We start from the raw sequence: 15,092 nt of genomic DNA on the forward strand, positions 1-15,092 counted from the left end.
CCATGCTGTGTAATCGCGTTTGTAGTATGGTCCATTGACTGGACTATCATTGTTATCTCAGTGCATATCAAAGTGACAGTTGAAGCCTTGTGCACAAGCCATATGATCTTCTATTTAAATTAAATCAAAGAATTTTGCTGATTGGGCATTGCTTTTTGTGCCTTGTTTTTTCAATGAATGCAGCATGTCTGCTACTTTGAGGCAAGGGGTCCCCATGTGTCTGGTACCCCAAGAGAAAAGGTTTGTTAAACATACTTGAGAAAAAGGGGTTTACACGCACCAACAAATCTAACCATGTGTCTGCGGGGTCACGTCTTAAGTGACGCACATTCGGCGTCGTTAGTGTTGTATCGTGTGACAGCTGTGTGCGATTGCGATTAAACGTAAAACCGTTCCTTGCTTGAACATCGTTCAAAAGCTAAAAATTGAACGTCGGGTTGATCAATGTTCCCGAGTCTGCACACATCGCAGTGTGTGAAACCCCGGGAGCATTGAACGACAGCATACCTCAGTACAGCTCATACCGCATTACAGTACGAAATCGTATGCGGAATTGTATGGTGTACAGCAGGCTTAAGCCATGGAGGCCTGGAGTTATCCGCTCAATAGAAGTTTTCTCCTATACCTAGGACCACCTCCAGCTGTACCACCACCACAACCTGCTCCACCATCTCCTGGTACACCATCTCCTGCGGATCCCCCACCTCCACCTGCTGCACCATCTCCTGCTGAGGCACCCTCTCCTTCTCCTACACCATCTGCTGCTGCAACCCCATCTCCACATTCTACCCCATCGCCACCTTCTACCCTGTCTACTACGAATACCAATTCTCCATATATGGCCTTCTCCCCGCTATGCTATGTGTGCGCTATGTATGTATGTGCTCGGTGTATCCATGTGTGTCTGCTATGTGTGTATATGTGCAGTTGTTGTGTGTGTGGGCGTGTGTCCTGGTGCGTCGTGGGTGGTGTCACAAACTTAAAAACACGACACTGGCTGTACACTTACGTCCCCTAAAGTGCCAGCCCCCTTTCAGATCGGAGTGGACTACCGGGCCCCCCGGGTCCGTAGACGCTTGAGCCACCACCCAGCGACTCCGGATCAGAGCAGGCTCCGGTACGATAACTTCATTTGAATTTCTGTTTTCCTGGTTCATTGGTCACCGTTGCTATAGTAACCCGCTCGTTAGGTTACTAAGGCAGTGTTGACGTGTTATGACAGCACGGGCAGCATCAGCATGAAGAAGACAGAAGATCAGCATATTTTCTGAGGTGAGAGGAAGTAATAAAGATGTAGTCTCTAGGTGTATATGTGTATTTATTTTTAAACCCTTGATTTGTGATTCTTATTGGCCGGGTTTTTACTTACAGTCTCTGTAAACCACTCCCGGGTGCTGGCCACCGTGAAAGTTAACAGTTATGGTAGTGGTCTTGCTTCCTCAGGACTTTAGTATCACTTGTGCTTGACCTGTGAGCCAGCTTTGTGCATCTTGTAGTGTGTAGGCCCTGTGGCCTGTATGGTGATACTACTCATGTGGTCCTAGTCATGTGCAATGTCTCATGTGTGCACTGTATGGCAGTACTTCTCATGTGGTAGTACTCATGTGCTATGTCTCATGTGGGCACTGTATGCTGGTACTACTGATGTGGTACTACTCATGCGCATTGTCCATTGCCCTGACTATAGTTAGTATAATGATGCATATCACAGTGACATTATTGAAAATGTTATACTTTTTGACAGTGTTCAAGCCATAAGTGTGTGTATTTCTAGTGCCTATCTTTCTGAAATAAACCCCCTCTCATTTTTTCAACACACAGAACTTTAAAATTTTTCAGTCAATCTACCCATATCTTCCCCTAGCTGAATACCACCCCTTCACTGACCGGACCTCAACCCAACACATTACCCAGCCTTATTCGGGCAGCTACAAGCTGTATGCATTAAAGGCAGCAACAATTTTGAAAACCAAAAACATGTTTATTAACATTAAACAAATAAGGCAACAAGCAAACAAACAAAACATGTTAAAAGATTAAAAAAAAACAAAAAAACTACAAATCTTGATAATAAGAGTCTGAAAAGGAACATCGTTCACCAGGTATTGGAAAATGTTGGGTCGATTGCGATCCCATGGGATAATGTGGATGAAGCCTCCTTGGTGTGCTCTGCATAGGCTCTTGAGAGGCATTCCATGAAGGGTATGACAATGGAGTTGGGTCTAACACGGTAGATTTGTCCGTCAGTTTCCCCTCTGCTGCTTGATTTAGAGCCTCAAACATCACTCTTTCTGCATGCCTTCTTTGTATTGGGTCCAGCTGCTTTAGTCTTTCATCTGCTAATTGTGTAAAACCGCACTTGGCGTTATTTTTTTCTTGATTTAAAATTGTGTTCGCCAAAGCGATAAGTTTAGCAGAATTAGAGCTGGAAGACGAAGTGGTGGCTTTTCTTTTACGCGATGAGCATTGTCGCACAGCTTGACTGTTCTGTTCTTCGGCATAATCTACATGTTGAGTGATGGAAATAGCATCATTCGCACCTGTCGGTGTGTCCACATCTTGAAAGTGGTCCTGCACAAGGAAGACAAATATTATGTTAAAGCAAAACCAGAAAATAATTTTAAAACTTACAGCAACACCCAAATACAGTTTTGTGTTTTTGCATTGGATATCCTAACCGGCAGGCACATGGGTACACGTTAGGGAAGTAATACAGGATAAGAAATGTTGTTCAACAGTATGCAAAATACAAAGTTTAAATGCTAATTATAGGTAAGAAAAAAAAGGTACTTACATCTCCGACAGGAGAGTGTGATCGGACCTCAGCCTCTTCTTCCTCCTCCACCGTTATCATCGATTCCAGTGGACGAGGAATCTCTTGATCTCTTGTGAAGCTCATCAAGTCATAATACCAGAGCTTTGGAACATATAGTTCCTCAGTTCCGGCACCTGACTTTGATGAGTGCTCCACCTTATTTAATTCTCTTTTAAAGACTGTGCGGAGGGCCTGTATTTTCTTTTTAACCACGGTCTCATCCACGGTTTCTGTTTGGTTATATTTCTTGACAAGGTCGACCAGTTTGAGATAGGCGTCCTTTTTTTTATATCTGTTACTGTAGTCTGCTGACTTTATTTTCCATAAACAGGGCAGGGAGCGATACATCTCTAGCAAGTCTCTAATAAAGTCTTGGCTATTAGAAGACATCTGAAAACAGAAAAGTGAACAGTGTTACCAAAAGAATACATGTAACATTTTTTAAAACTCATAAACCACAATAGAAAAGCCCTAGCATTGAAAGGCATGGCACTACACAATGGTTGCCCTTGGCAAAGCATATCTGAAAAATCATAAACCACATTAGAAATGCCCAAGCATTGGAAGAATATGGCAATCAACAAGGGTTGCCCTTGGCAAAGCTTATGTACACAAATAGAAACCTAGGCCTCCATTTGCTTGCAAGCCTAAAAAGCCTTTGCACAATGCAGAACACAATCATGATTGCATAGAATTGATATTAACAAATATATAATATATCACACTATTAAATATTTAAAAAGTAATATAATTAATACAAGAACGCAACTACGATCTCAATTTGAGCTCGCAAACATACCTTGCAAAGTAAGTAGTAGATGGTTTAGATCCACAAAGAACAGACTTGCGACTCAGATGGGAATGCAGAGGTAAATCCAGATGAATGCATTTGGAATCGCTAATTCGCTCCCTTTTATATAGAGACAGGGTCATCCAATCACAGCGCATCAGTCGTCCAATCACAGCGCATCAGTGGCCGCCAATCAGAGAATGACAACGCATCAGTGGCCACTGTAGAGAATGACAATTCAGAATGGCAGACAATTCAGAATGGCCGACGCAGACATTATTATATCGTGGTAAAAATACATGAAACTAGCCCGAATCGCTGATTTCATGTCACGTAGCGAACGCAGCTGCGTCCCCGGTGGTGCCATTCTTGGTCGCAATTGCGTCACGCAAGTCCTTTGCGTCGACGTTAGAATTCTATTGGACGGCGCTGATTTGAGTTGGGCGGGTCTAACGTTGTTGTTGTGGCCTACTGAAATATGGCAGCTAGAAGTCGGTCATCAGCTTGGGGAGAAGCAGAAGTAATATATCTAATTAAAAATGTGGACAACAGAGATTATGATTGTGTTGGACACCATGTCCATCCTGTGCTCCACAAGAAGGCAGTGCTGAGGAGGATTAGTAGGGGCCTTTTGAGTAAATTTGGGGTGCAGCGTTCAACTACACAGATAAGGAAGAAGCTCTCAGATCTGCGTTACAGATCTAGAAACCACATTGCCAGCATCCGTTCTCAGAGCCAGCTCCAACCTGGTGAGTGGTGTTTAACTAAAGTTGTTTGAATGTCCACAAATATTGGGGCTGGCGGATCACTGACATATTTATAAAAGAGTCCGATCGGCGCCGTAATCCAGTGCCCATATAAGTCAATGGGGTCCGGCCCGGGGATAGCGCATAAACATTGCGGATCTGGACGTTAAGGCTATGTGCACACGTTGCGTAATTCCATGCAGTTACGCTGCGCTCTGCAGCGCAGCGTAACTGCATGCGTCCTGCGTCCCCTGCACATTCTATGGAGATTGTGCAGGGGCCGTGCGCACGTGGCGTTTTAGAGCGCAGCGCTTCTGCTACTGCCGAAGCGCTGCGTAAAAAGAAGTGACATGTCACTTCTTTCCTGCGCTTTGCCGGCAGCTCCTGCTCTGTCTATGGGAGGAGCTGCAGGCAGAGCGCATGGAATCGGCTTTCACTACGGACATTTCTGCATCGATTTAAAGCGCACGTGTGCTCTTCTGATCGCTGCGGAAATTTCTGCAGTGACTGTACGCAACGTGCACACATAGCCTAACAGTCCGGGTCCGCTCAGCACTAGTGTTAACATTGGTTTGCTCAGTATATGGTGGCTCTTTAACATGAATAGTACCACATGAGTCATTACACCCACATGAGACACAGCACATGAGTAGTACCACAAGAGTACTTATTGTGAGTTACCCCCATGTGCAAATATTACAAGGTATAATTTTATCCAGAGCCGCAGCCCCAGCAGGACCCACCTCCAGACCCGGAGCCGCAGCTGGAGCCTCCACCAGACCCGGAGCCACAGCAGGATCCACCAGCAGAGGCGGAGCACCAGCCGGAGCCACCTTCAGTCTCTCCCTCCTCACTTCATGTCATCGGAGCAGGTTTGCCTTACGTTAATTTTTAAAGTTAAAAATAGGGGCATATAACTTTGACACGATAGAGCTATCTTACCCACAGCTCCCAGATTTCCCATGATTTGAAATCCCTCTATCAGCACCCAGCTTTCCTATGTTCTGATATCCATCTTGTCCTCGGCAAAGTGCTTCCCCATGCTCTGCTATACATCTTTCACTCAGCACCCAGCTTTCCCATATCAGAGCCTGGGAAAGCTGGGTGCTTAGTGAAAGATGTATAGCACAGCATGGGAAAGCTGGGTGCTGAAGGAAACAGCCTTTTTCCCTCAGCACAAAACATCCCCATCCCCTGATTGTATCTTTGTCCCCCTTATATTTCGTTGTCAAAATACAATAATGGCCCCCACATAGCCTTAAGGCCGCTTTACATGCAGCGATATCAGTATCGATATTGCTAGTGTGGGTACCCGCCCCTATCTGTTGTGCGACACGGGAAAAATCGCTGCCCGTGCCGCCTAACATCGCCTAGACATGTCACACATACTTGACTGCATGGCGACGTCGCTGTGACCGGCGAACCGCCTCCTTTCTAAGGGGCCGGTTCGTTCAGCGTCACAGGGACGTCACAGCCGCATCAATGAACCGCCGCCCAATTGAAGCGGAGGGGCGGAGATGAGCGTGAAGTAACATCCCGCCCACCTCCTTCCTTCCGCATAGCAGCCGGGAGGCGGGTAAGGAGAGGTTCCTCGTTCCTGCGTTGTCACACGGAGCGATGTGTGCTGCCGGAGGAACGAGGAACGACTTTGTTACTGCTGCAGTAACGACATTTGAGAATGGACCCCCATGTCACAGATGAGCAATTTTGCATGTTTTTGCAACGATGCAAAATCGCTCATAGGTGTCACACGCAATGGCATCGCTAATGCGGCCGGATGTGTGTCACCAATCACGTGACCCCAACGAGTTCGCATTAGCGATGTCTTAGCGTGTAAAGCCCCGTTTACAAAGAGTATAAAGGGTCCCACATAACCAATCATATGTTAGAATACACCTCCATAGTACTCCATGAATAATTATGCAGCCAGCCTCTCCAGTCCACCATGTATAAAGCAGTCTCTCCAGCTACGATGTACTATGAAGTGTTTTGTCTCACCCTAGCCGCTGAAGGTGATGCCAGAGGATTCGGGTGGAACCTCAGCCCATCCTTACCGGACGAGGAGGAACACCCAAACCGTAAGTTTTAACAACAAACCTGTACCTCTAATCAGGGGTCTCAAACTCGTCAAAGTAAGTGGGCCGCACATAAAAAAAATTTAAGGCAGAGGGCCGCATTCCTTTCAAATTTAATACAATACAATATAATTGCTAATCAATTATTTAAACTATTATAACAATGCTACATTAGTATGCGCTGAGAATCAAAAATACCGTGAAGCGACACATCATTTCTTTATATTAGTTATTTGTCAAAGAGAGTGGGCATCTGTGATTGGCATCAGCATCAAAATGTATAAGCAGATTCCAGGTTATTCCAACAGCCAAGCACAGACACTCATTCTCTGTCACAGCATTAAAAAAAATTACATAGCGCTCCGCAGTATTTTTGATTCTCAGAGCAGATAAAGCGGACAGGTACGGGCTGCCACCCCCAGCTGTAACATTTTCCGGTCTTCCAGTCACCATCAAAACCATTTTTATCCATCATCATACACACACAGCCACCATCATCATCATACAAACACACACGGCAATCATCATCATCATCATACACAGCCATCGTCATCATCATCATCGTCGTCACTCACAAACAGCCACCACCACAATCATCATCAGTCACACACAGCCACCACCGCCATCATCAGTCACACACAGCCACTGCCGCCATCATCATCATCATCATCATCAACACTCGCACACAGCCACCACCACCACCATCATCATCATCAGGCACAAACAGCCACCACCGCCATCAGCAGTCACACACAGCCACCACCGCCATCATCATCATCAGTCTCACACACCCACCATCAATATCAGTCACACACAGCCACCACCGCTATCATCATCCTCATCATCATCAACACACAGCCATCATCATCATCCTCCACACACACATACAGCCATCATCACCATCAACACACACAGCTATCATCATCATAATCATCATCCACACACACACAGCCATCATCACACACACACACACACAGCCATCCTCATACACACACACACACACACACACACACAGACATCATAATCATACACACACACAAACACACACATCATCACACACACAGCCATCTTCATACATACACACACACACACACACAGCCGTCATCATACACACACACACAAACACACACAGACATCATCATACACACACACACACACACACAGCCATCATCATCATACACACACACAAACACACACAGCCATCATCATACACACACACACACACAAACACACAGGCATCATCATACACACACACACACAGCCATCAGCATACACACACACACAGCCATCTTCATACACACACACACACACACAGCCATCATCATCATACACACACACAAACACACACACACACACACAGCCATCATCATACACACACACACACAGCCATCATCATACACACAGCCATCTTCATACACACACACACACACACACACAGACATCATCATCATACACACACACAAACACACACATCATCACACACACAGCCATCTTCATACATACACACACACACAGCCATCATCATACATACACACACACACACACACACACACACAGACATCATCATACACACACACACACACACACAGCCATCATCATCATACACACACAGAAACACACACACACACACAGCCATCATTATACACACACACACACACACACAAACACACAGGCATCATCATACACACACACACACACACACAGCCATCAGCATACACACACACAGCCATCTTCATACACACACACCACGAACGTTCTAACGTGCCCTATGCTCTTGTTCCTTCCGCTGCACCCGCTGGCAAAGCAGCTGACGTCAGCGCTGCTCGGATCGCACTGCTGAGCTCGAGTTGAATGCCGCACTCGATTGCTTCACCCTGACATCTGATTGAACTCCGGCTTTGATTGCTTCTCCCTGGCGTCTTCTCCAATGCGGAAGTGCGGCCGGCCGCAGCTGCAATGTGAAAGTGCGGCTGGCGAACGCTAAATGACTGGAGGCAGTGGAGGGCAAATATAAAGTGTTCTGCACTGGGTGACTGCGGGCCGCATAAATCAGACTGGCAGGCCGCATGCGGCCCGGGGGACGCGTGTTTGAGACCCCTGCTCTAAATGATATATCTACATATAATTTGCCTTTTTAAGTTGTACCATTCCCTCCATAGAAATACCAACATTAGAAGACCTTCAGGCGTCACACAGGAGGATTCTGGCGACACAGCGCACTGTGGCAGCAGCACAGCGCACACTGGCAGCGGCACAGCGCACACTGGCCACAGCAGTTAAGCAACACGGAGTGCAGCTGGCCAAATATGTGGCATCCCAACAACAGGGCGGCCAATAATATATTTTTTTGTTTGTTTAAAATATTGTTTTTTATGTTTATTTGTGTGATTATTGCCCATCAGTGTTTTTGGGCGTAGACATGACAACACTGACAATAAAAAGTTTGTTATAATTCATTTTTGTGGTCTCCATGAATCGTTCCAGTTGGACTGCATTTTGCTTGGAGGAATAGATCTGTTTGAAGTTTTGCATTTAGATCCATACTCACCATGTCCACCAAAACCCTGATGCTGCCAATCCATGTCCGTGTCCTGGGGAAGCCTCAGATCACCGTGCAATCATCCAGTGGGCATTCACGCCGGATAGGTACAGGGAGTGGAAGGACCAGTGACGCACGTGCGGTCACTTAACGTGGTGACGTCAGGAAGGTATTTCAGCTTACTGTACTTCGCAACTTCACCTGCGCTTCTGCACAATGGATCATACTACGGGAAGAAGACAAGATCGGAGGATTTCCACCAGGACCCGGACATGTATCGGCAGCATCGGTGAATGTTGACTATGGATATATGTGGCTGTGTGTATGTATGTATGTACCACTTAAAGACACAAACACTGAGTGCAAGAGGGAGGGACCCCTGTTTGCTACACGGGACTCTGTGTGTAATTCTTGTGAACTGTGAGTACACCATTTACCGCCGGTCCAACTCGGTAACACCTTCCCCAGCCATTTTTCCCATACACCTGGGACTACACCTCCCCTAACCGTCTCACCATCAGTCTCCACAACCCACGGGTGCCCTCACCGACAACTCACTCCACAGTAAGTACGAGCACGGGTCCGGACACCGCTGCTTACTACCAGGCCAAAGGCGGGATGCAGATGGGTTGGTGCATGTATACAGATGCATACATGTAATATAATGATTGTGAGTGATGATAGATGTTTACTTGCTTTTTGAAATGACAACTAACAAACAGCAGATATACATTTTAAAGTGTTTATAAAACATGTAACTTAAAACACAAAAATATTAAGGTAGCAACATCAACTGTTTAGGAAGAGATGTTTGTAAGGCCGGTTTCACACATCCGGCTTTTTGCCGTTTTACCGGATGCGGCGCTCTCCCGTACATTTAATACAGTACAACGACAGCGCAACAAGCGCCGGTCACATGCTGTCATGTGACCGGCGCATGTGACCCGGAAGTTACAGCGCTGTCATTGTACTGTATTAACTGTACGGGAGAGCGCCGCATCCGGTAAAACGGCAAAAAAACGGATGTGTGAAACCAATGTGCAGCCAATGGTGTTTCAAGCCTTCACATTGTGTAGGGTAGGGTTACAGGAAGAAAAAAAACAATCATTGTTGTGAAGAAAATTAATGCCTGCTGCCCTCCGCTTGGCCAGCCGCATAACGTGACATCATCCGAGCATGATGGTCGAGCTTGGCCATCAGTCTCCTCTGTGCAAATAGAATTCTTCTCTGCGCAGCAAGAATACTGGAGTGAGAAGAGAAGAGGTCTGCCAAAGTTGGGATTCCTGTGGAGGGAATGGTAAAGGTTTTAAATTATAATTTTTGTTTCTGCTTAGTATTAAGAGACATACGAGATTCATGTTAAACACTTACTGCTTTCCTCCTCGTCGGACACAGAGGGACTGATGGACCCTGATGTGATTGGAATACCGCCTATACAAACAAACAACATTTAATAGTACATGACAGCTTTATGTTTTGCAATTTATATGGAGCTTATGTTATGTGAAACTATTACCGGAAGCCGATCCAGCAGGGGGCTCTTCCTCCACCGGGGGCTCTAGCTCCACCGGGGGCTCATGGTCCTCTGCGGTCTCTGGATCCTCCGGGGGCTCATGCTCCTCTGGATCCTCCGGGGGCTCAGGCACCTCTGGGGGCTCTGGATCCTCCGGGGGCTCATGCTCCTCTGGATCCTCCGGGGGCTGATGCACCTCTGGGGGCTCTGGATCCTCCGGGGGCTCATGCTCCTCTGGTAGTTCCTGCTGTGGTCCTGAAGAGAATTAACCTTATTACATACATATATCTATCTATCTATATATATATAATCAATATATCTATCTATATAGATAAGTATATGTATATACCTATTATATGTATGTGTTAGGCACCCTTCAATATTATTAGCGTGGGGGTGTGTCTAACTGCAAGCAATCATAGGTGCCGGTGGGTGGGGAAAGCAGGGAATACGAGATTGTTTAATGAGCGGCCGGCTTTTTTAAAGAGGAAAAGCCTCCGGAGTTTAGAGAATAGCCGTGCAGAGCCGCACTCCGGTGATCGGGGAACGGTGAGTATGAGAGAGGGGTACTCCATTCAGTTACACTGAGGATTAGCGTTCACTGGTGAGTCCTTCACGGGTTACCGCAAATCAGGACGCGACACCCAGACACACCCGTGGTATGACAATGTATTTGGGTTAAGTTCACCCCAGTTCATTCTCTATGCGCGACTCTCTGCTGTCAGTGGGTATGTATCTACGACATTGTGCATCAGAAACACGCATAAATTCACACGGACAACACATACACATGACAGTTATTTCTCACACGCATAAACGGCCAACCAACACGCACACACGGCTAGCATACGTCATTCACACAGATGGCACACGGACACAGAAAGGACACAAAAACGGAAAACGGACTAGAAAAACGGACGTAACACACGTGCATGTTTTTTCACGGACGTGTGAAGGGGGCCTTATATGTCTAGATCTATATATCTATATCATTATATATAGATATATATACATACATATATACATTTAATACCATTATACATTCCATAGGCACAACCTTCTACACCCACCTTGATTATGCAGCCTCTCTGCCCGTATGGCTGCGATCCGGTCGCTTGAGCGATAACGCAGATCCGCAAGTTTTTTACGGATCTGTGAAGAAGTCCTTTCCACATGGAATCTTCTCCTAAGACCTCGCTGGATTCTCCTCAACACATTTTTTTTATGGAGAAGTGGATGCTCATGGGACTCATGACAATTATAGCCACGAGCATCCACTTCCCTTAGCAAATACCGGACCTCAGCCTCCCCCCAAGCTGCAGCTCGCCTGTGTGATGCCATGTTTAATTATCGGACGCAGTTGCGGTTACGTTGGCAACGCAGGTGCGTCGCCAACGGGCACGCCTCCTTGCACGATTGGACGCATAGTGTCACATGGACGCTAGCTGCAATCTGATTGGTGGTGGGGCGGTGAAGCCAATGTATTTCTCCAAGTTTGACTGTTGACATATTCGAATTGTTATTAAAATTTGAAAGTGAAAGTGAAACTGTCACTTTCAACTACAAATCAGTGAAGCCGATCACCAGAAGAATTACAGGAACGGACTCCCGCCATGACGCATACCGTGTGTCGAGGGTCGCTTTAGCACCAACTGCGTGTTTCCAAACCATGTTTAGAGATAAAACGCAAAAGGGATGTCGTTTTGGTCGCAGATTCCGTGACACTAATACGACCCCGTTAGTAAAAGCTATAGAGTAGACGGCTTCATTGATTTGCATTGCTGGGAGTGCGATCATTTTTTTTCTTTTCCTTTTTTTCAAATCGCAACTGCATATGTAAATTTCAAGTAAAGAAGAACCCAAAATTTTTTTCCTCTCATATAGATGTTTTGATATTTATTTATTTATAGTTATATATCTAGGTATATATATAGAGATATATCCATGCAACTATTATATATATATATATATATATATATATATATATATATATATATATATATATATATATATATACTAGAAGGTAGCCCGATTCTACTTATCGGGTATTCTAGATTTTACGTATTCTGTAGTTAATGTATGATTTTTGTTATATGTATATAGATGTTGTTGTGTGTAGTTACCAAGTGTTTGTGTAGGGGCTGTACATGTTCTGGTTGTTGTCTGGGTGTGGCGGGGGGTGAGAGTGGTGTTGTTTGTGTGTTGCGTTGTTTGTGGAGCACTGTGTGTCTGTAGCATTGTGTGTGTGTGTGTTGCGCGGTTTGTGTGTGTGTGGTGTGTTTTGGGGGGAGGTATGTTTTGTGCAATGTGTGTGTTGTGCGGTATATGCGTATATTTGTGTATGCTGCGGTGTTCGTGTGTTGGGTGTTGTGTGTGTGCAGCGTTGTCTGTGTGTGTGGGTGTCTGTGTAGGGCAGTTGTTTGTGGTTCCCTGTGTGATGTGTTTGTGAGAGTGAGTGTGATCTGATGTGTGTGTGTGTGTATGTGTGTGCTGTTATGAGTGTGCGTGTGTATGTTCCGCCGCTGCAGGACCTTGATGCGCTGGTTACTATGCTACCATGGTTACCAGCGTATCTCGTCCCCCGCTCGCACGGGAGCCCACACCAGCATACGCCGGCCAGCCCCAGCAATGCGAGGGTATGTGTCGGCTGGGTTGGCGGCGTACGCTGATGTGGGCTCCCGGGGGTACAGTACTCACCTGGGAGTCGTGGCTCCGTGACCGTGTCAATTCGGGTAATGCGTGGGGGGGCGGGGCCGGAGCTAGCGTGTATTGCGTGAGGGGGCGTGGCCGAGTTTCCAATGCCTGCAGGGTGCCGGGGCAAGAGGCCAATCTGTGGGGGGGCGGAGCCTGGGCGAGCGGCCGGCCAATCCGTGTGGGGGCGCAGCCTGGGCGAGCGGCCAATCCGTGCGGGGGAGCGGGGCCATGGCGAGTCCAGCGGCCAATCAGCTTTGTGTCACTGTAAGGACACAATTTTGGAGCATGACAGACAGACAGATAGACAGACAGACAGAATAAGGCAATTATTTATATAGATATACACAGTATATGTATATATAGATAGAGAGATAAAGATACATATATATCTATATAATCACTGCAGAAGAAAAGCAGATTTCATGCGCTATGCATGTATCCCCTCCCATACCCAAAAGCGGGGTCTACGTGCAGACCGCACTAAAGAGTGCAGCACTACAAACTGGCTTTTTTTTGTGGCAACATGGTACGTGAACGGACCATTGTTTTTCAAAAAACAACAAGTAGTTTAAAAAGTAAATTTTTAGGTTTATTACACATGATTACACAAAATGGAAGGATTGTTTATATTACATCAGTATACCACTATAAATTCTGATGCTGCCAAGTCACTGCACCAGGGCCATTAAAATATTGGCAGTAGTTTTCTCGGCAGGCCTTCGCATCATCCTTTGTTCTGCCGTGCACGACTGGTTGAAGGCCTGCAATTGTAGGATCGTTTTGACGCCATTCACCAAGCTCCACTTCCCCATTCGTTGGGTCTACAGAGTCCACAAAGCCAGGTGGACAGTACCCAATAGCATCGCGCCGCCGAAGAAAGTTGTGCAACACGCAACAGGCCAAAACAACATAGTCTATTGATTCAAGCTTCATGTTTATAGGTGTGTGGAAAACGCGAAAACGGTTGGCCATGATCCCAAAAGCGTTTTCAACAACCCGACGGGCCCTTGACAGACGATAATTGAAAATTCGTCTTTCCACCGTCAGACTTTTTTGAGGGAAAGGTTTAACAAGATTTGCGTGAAGCGGGAATGCCTCATCACTGACAAACACAAAATTAAGGTTGTCTCTAGTCTCAGAGTTGGGTGGCAAATTCAGTTCACAGTTGTCCAATCGCTCTCCAAAACGTGTGTGCTCTATAACACCACCATCGGATACTCTTCCATTCATGCCAACTTCAACAGTTATAAATTCATAATTGGCGTCAACTAGGGCCATCATAATGACGCTAAAATAGCCCTTATAATTGAAGAAATAGGATCCGCTGTTCCCTGGTTGGGTGATCCTCACATGTTTCCCGTCCAAAGCCCCACCACAGTTAGGGAACTGCCAAAGATGGTCAAAATCAGAGGCAATCTTTTTCCATTCCTCTTTTGTTTTGGGAAACTGCATGTAGCTCCTGAGACTGCGGACAATCGCATTACATGTCTCCGGAATTATAGTACTGAGCAGTGGCCTTGAAATGGCTGCAGAAAACTGTAAGTCTTGCAGTGAGCGTCCAGTGGCAAGAAAACGCAGTGTGACGGCCAATCTTTCCTCTGCCGGGACAGCAGCACGCATTTGTGTATTCTGCCGATGAATATATGGCTTGACACTCTCCAGTATTAATTTGAAAGATTCCTCTGACATGCACAGATAATTCCGAAAATCATGAGGATTGTTCTCCTGCAGCTCTCTGACTAGTCGCATGTGGGAGAATTGGGACCTCTTCAGCAGCCACTCTCTGGTCCACATGCGACGCCTTCTTTTTGAACGCATCTGTGCCTCATCTTCTTGCCGAGCTGCCTCAAGCAGCAATGCCGAAACCAAAACAGCACGCTCGGTGTGGTTCATGATGTGCAACTGCAAAATAAAATGATA

General features: G+C 46.2%; 1 long non-coding RNA gene across 1 annotated transcript; it reads left to right on the top strand.

Moving 5' to 3' along the window:
• Nucleotides 1–5,061: 5,061 nt before the first annotated feature.
• On the top strand, nt 5,062–8,882 carry LOC142244152 (uncharacterized). The gene is made up of 3 exons (XR_012724454.1): nt 5,062–5,223; nt 6,355–6,429; nt 8,586–8,882. It is a non-coding gene; the product is annotated as an uncharacterized LOC142244152 (long non-coding RNA).
• Nucleotides 8,883–15,092: the final 6,210 nt, after the last annotated feature.

This window comes from Anomaloglossus baeobatrachus, chromosome 6 (assembly GCF_048569485.1).
Source record: "Anomaloglossus baeobatrachus isolate aAnoBae1 chromosome 6, aAnoBae1.hap1, whole genome shotgun sequence".
Classification (NCBI taxonomy): Eukaryota; Metazoa; Chordata; class Amphibia; order Anura; family Aromobatidae; genus Anomaloglossus; species Anomaloglossus baeobatrachus.